The sequence below is a fragment of the Mytilus californianus genome, unplaced genomic scaffold, assembly GCF_021869535.1.
Source record: "Mytilus californianus isolate M0D057914Y unplaced genomic scaffold, xbMytCali1.0.p SCAF_5, whole genome shotgun sequence".
Lineage (NCBI taxonomy): Eukaryota > Metazoa > Mollusca > Bivalvia > Mytilida > Mytilidae > Mytilus > Mytilus californianus.
The window spans coordinates 75,664,777-75,670,333 of NW_026262701.1; the positions used below are offsets into that span (position 1 = coordinate 75,664,777).

At 30.4% G+C, this 5,557-nt stretch overlaps 1 long non-coding RNA gene across 1 annotated transcript; it reads right to left on the bottom strand.

Moving 5' to 3' along the window:
* Window positions 1-3,172: 3,172 nt before the first annotated feature.
* On the bottom strand, window positions 3,173-5,125 carry LOC127702108 (uncharacterized). The gene is made up of 3 exons (XR_007982287.1): window positions 4,974-5,125; window positions 3,701-3,846; window positions 3,173-3,272 (listed from the first exon to the last, which is right to left on the bottom strand). It is a non-coding gene; the product is annotated as an uncharacterized LOC127702108 (long non-coding RNA).
* Between the last annotated feature and the right edge of the window lie 432 nt (window positions 5,126-5,557).

Below are 5,557 nucleotides of genomic sequence, written 5' to 3' on the forward strand. Positions count from 1 at the left end.
TGCACTTTATTATGAAAATCTTTATAGCCGCATAGTAAATGAGTTATATTTTCATGTAAGGATTGATTGAATACACAAATAATAGCAATATTGGATTATAATGACTAAAAAATTTTGTTCTCATCAATTTAGAGTGCCAGTATGTCCTCCTTTTATTCAAAATATTGAATTGTAAACATATTTCAGTAGTGTTCATACCTCAAACTGACTTGTATTACAAAATTATTTGTCCGCATCAACCAAAACTGACCATATTTGCACTTTATTATGTAAATCTTTATAGCCGCATAAGTAAATGAGTTATATTTTCACGTAAGGGTGGATTGTATAATACAAATGATATCAATATTGGCACAAAATGACTAAAATTTTTGTTCGCATCAATTAAGAGTGCCAGCCTGTCCTCTTTTTATTCAAAATATTGAATCGTAAACAAATTTCAGTAGTTTTCATACATCAGACTGACTCGAATAACAAAATTATTTTTCCGCATCAACCAAAACTGACCATATTTGCACTTTATTATGTAAATCTTTATAGCCGCATAGTAAATGAGCTATATTTTCATGTAAGGATGGATTGAATACACAAATGATAGCAATATTGGCACATAATGACTAAAATAAATGTTCGCATCAATTGAGAGTGCCAGCATGTCCTCTTTTTATTCAAAATATTGAGTTGTAAACAAATATCAGTAGTTTTCATACCTCAGACTGACTTGCATAACAAAATTATTTGTCCACATCAACCAAAACTGACCATATTTGCACTTTATTATGTAAATCTTTATAGCCGCATTGTAAATGAGTTATATTTTCATGTAAGGATGGATTGTATAAAACAAATGATAGCAATATTGGAACGTTATGACTAAAAAAATTTGTTTGCATCAATTAAGAGTGCTAGCATGTCCTCTTTTTATTCAAAATATTGAATCGTAAACAAATTTCAGTAGTTTTCATACCTCAAACTGACTCATATAACAAAATTATTTGTCCGTATCAACCAAAACTGACCATATTTGCACTTTATTATGAAAATCTTTATAGCCGCATAGTAAATGAGTTATATTTTCATGTAAGGATTGATTGAATACACAAATAATAGCAATATTGGATTATAATGACTAAAAAATTTTGTTCTCATCAATTTAGAGTGCCAGTATGTCCTCCTTTTATTCAAAATATTGAATTGTAAACATATTTCAGTAGTGTTCATACCTCAAACTGACTCGTATTACAAAATTATTTGTCCGCATCAACCAAAACTGACCATATTTGCACTTTATTATGTAAATCTTTATAGCCGCATCAGTAAATGAGTTATATTTTCACGTAAGGGTGGATTGTATAATACAAATGATATCAATATTGGCACAAAATGACTAAAATTTTTGTTCGCATCAATTAAGAGTGCCAGCCTGTCCTCTTTTTATTCAAAATATTGAGTTGTAAACAAATATCAGTAGTTTTCATACCTCAGACTGACTTGCATAACAAAATTATTTGTCCACATCAACCAAAACTGACCATATTTGTACTTTATTGTGTAAATCTTATAGTCACATAGTAAATCAGTAATATTTTTATGTCAGTAGTTCGTGATGGTTTATATTTAACAGCATCATTCAACACTCACATGACCGATTTTTGTACACTGTACTTAATAATGAAAAGTATGAGTAGTTCTCTTCTTGGAATATAGTATACTGCTAAGAGAGGTTGGGTAGGAAGGGTCCTGGTCCCGAAATCCAGGGCTCAAATACACGAAATCCCGAGGTCCCGAATTTAAATAAATTTAAATCCCGAAATTCGAAAAAAGAATTCCCGGATCTCGAAACGGTCAATCCCTAAATCATTAGCTTAAACACACCCGATCCCGGAGTCCCGATAAAGGTCCTATCCCTCCTTTGTTAATATATTATGTAAGTTGATTGATTTGTTTGTAGCATAACGTCCAGTGGCAATATTTCATTCATGTCCAAATCGAGTATATTTTTCGGACGTCACAAATATCATTCATAATCGTTATGGATAAGTCTGTTTAAATTGAAGAGATGGTATAAATGTACATACTTATACAACACTTCATTAATATCCCTTGCAGTACACTGTACAATTTCCGTTTGAACATTTGACAAAACAGAAGCTGAAATCATGTAAATCCATGTGAATTACTATTAAAAATAATGTATTAAATGCATCGAGCTAGGAATTCGAAGAAACAGTTAAAAATGGGGATCGAAGCAACGTAAACAATGATGCCCAGTTAACACAAAAACATTGTGTTTATGTTTTAAAAACATTTTGAAAAATGTTGTGAAAATATCGTAGAAAATATCAAAATCACGTTAAAATGTATGGCGCTAAAAATATTTTCAAAACATTTTCCATAACATGTCCAGGATATTTTTAAAACATCATTAAAACGTTTCTGAATTTTGTTGACAATGTTTGTAAAATGTTTTGTAAATGTTTTAAATATGCATGTTTATAAAATATCCTTGAAACATTTTTAAAACATAAAAAAAAATGTTTTTGCAGGATAAAATGTTGTGAAAATGTTCAAAAAACATTTTACAAAATGTTTTAATAATGTTCATATTCTCAAAACATTATTTAAATGTTATATGAATATCATTAGAAAAATGTTTTCTTACATCATCATTCAAATGTTTTATAAAATATTAAAAAAACATTTGAATCATGTTTGATCCGGGGGTGGGGAGGGGGGGGGTCCTGGGTCCCCTTATGGAGCTACAATTATGGTTAATCTAATTCCTACTATTTCACTCAAACTTTGTCTAGTTTAGAGCCTGTGGCCCCTCTTTTCATAATCCTGGATCTGCATCTGAAAAACAACTGCTGTCATACTGATCTTTACCCCACATCTCCTTTTACAATTGTTTGTTGATTGTAGTTGAATCTACATATATTTTGTTTACTTTTGTCGGATTTATGTATCATTGACATAACCCTATTTATTGTAATACCTTGAACACATAATAATTTGTCATGGTTTTTTTCTGATTTTAATCTTTGTGCATTTTTTTGAGAAGTATTTCTTGATCTCATGTTTGATCACATGTAGCATCGGACATTTTTTTTCTGAAGTTTTTTGACTGTTTTCTTTGCTGCCTTAGTCAACACTATACAAGATAGAATTACAATTATAAATGCAAAACATTTATTCAATATTTTCGTATCACTGTTCTTTTTCAAAGTTTCTTTTGTTCCATTCTTTTTATTTCTTTTGACATCTGCTGGCTTCTGTAAAATAAAGTGTAAACAAATTAGTCCTTCTGTTTAGTGATTAAACGAGTGGAAATTCAGCTTATTTCATTGAATTACACAATAAACTATTTTTCTTCAATTTAATCCAGTGTTTTCACAAAAATATATTGAAAAGTTTCATCTAATCAGTGTTAATGGATTCAGAAGCAACAATTGTAGCTACTTTATACATCTGTAGAGTTTGGGGTGTATTATTATTACAAAAGTGTAACGGTAGATTTCACCAGTTTATAAAATAAGACATGTATACTGTACACTACAATTTTCTCAACTTAGAGTAGCCAGCCGTGTAGGGCCTGTAACATTTTCTTGGTTTTACAAAAAAAAACAAGTTTCGTAATGGTTATTGTATATTTTAGCGCAAATACATGTACTATAGATTGAGGATTTTAAAGAATAAATACCTTCATAAAATTTGCTCCTCCAGGATGGTTTGAATCATTTATAAGCTTATATTCTTCTATATAATCCCCATTTCCATTCTCAATTTTAATCTGCATTTCTGAAAATCTATCCTAAATTTTGGTACGTCTTATCATGCTAATTGATCCTACAAAAGTTAAAATAAACAAAATAAATAAAATACAGGTAAGAAAAAGTCACATTGTATTAGTCAGCTACAAAGGCCACAACATTCAAAAATAAAAGCTGCGCCATGAGCGCATGATACGCCCGTCGCATTTGTCGAGGAAAAAAGTTCAATCATTTCTCAATGTCAAATCAGAAATTCATGAAAATTGAAAGGGAGCTTAAGTCAATAGATATAAACTATTCACCAAAGTTTAAAGAGAACTGCTGAAAGCGTTTTTGAGTTATTGTCCGAAAACTAGAAAATCCACGCTATTTTTAATGAATAAAACTCTAGAACTCCGAAACGTAAAATCTAAAATTTAAAAAGTTTTATTCAAATTGGTTAAAGCATTTATGAGTTAATGTCCGACATGTTGACGAAAGACATACGGACAACGGTATACCATAATACGTCCCGTAAACGGGCGTATAATTAAAGACAATTCAAACAATGAAACTACTGGCATAATTTATAAAACAAATATGTCAGAAATGAACCGACAACTACTAAATCAAACTTCTGTCTTGGGACCGGCACATAAATAATTATCTGGCCTTGGGCTGGGCTGTAGGGCTAAACACAAATGTACAAGTTACATAAACAATATATTATAGCACAGGGACGCGTATCATAGATATTTTGGGGCGGAAATATATGCCAGTCGACTGGCATGCGTTATATACTGTGTGTTTATAGCTAACCATTGCGTGTTTGAGATTCCCTTGACTAGTAGATACGAAGCCAGCGATTGAGCTAAGGAAGTACTGCTTAAATATCTCAGTCTGTTAAAGCCAACAAAGCGTCAAAGGGCTGACTTGTAACACAGAACTTTTCAGACATGCTCACTGGTTACAAGTGATTACATTTATGAATTTTAAAATCATATAAATAACCCTTAAGTTTAACCCCTTTTCTATAATTCGTAATGTTCACTGGACATAAACATCATAACATCTAGGTAGACTAAATCATCACCCCCCTTTTTGCATTGACCATTGTGCTTGCTTACACTCGTATTAATTCTTGGAATATATTAATCAAATTAACCAAGATATTTCCAGAAGCATAACAATGTTTTATAAATGTGAACTAGTGTCATATCTTACCAGTTTTAACGCATGATAAGGTTATTCTTTATTTTGTACGTTTCCTTTGTCTTTGTTTACAGCATGGTAAATAAAACTTCCGGTTACTGGTTTCCAAAATTGCTTCGGATCATGTTCGTTGGTCATCGGGAACAGTTTGATTTTAAATGTGTAAACTTTTGTTGTCGGTACTGGAACAGAAAATCCGAAAAAATAGCAATACGTGCACTGTAAAAGGCTATATATGGGAAGTACCGCTTCAATCACTGTCATTTGATGAAATAAAGTTTTTCTTCCATAACATAAATTAATGTTTGCAAAATATTGTTTAAACATTTTCTATTAAATGTTTTTAGGTAAATGTATTCATAATATTTTTTTAAAATGTTGTTAAAATATAAGCAACAAAATGTTTTATAAATTCATTTTCTCAATATTAAATGCGTAACGGTTTTTAAATGTTTTTGGGTAAATGTATTCATAATATTATTTTAAAATGTTGTTAAAATATTAGTAACAAAATGTTTTATAAATTCATTTTCTCAATATTAAATGCGTAACGTTTTTAAAATGTTTTCATCAAATACTATGAAGAAATGTTGTTA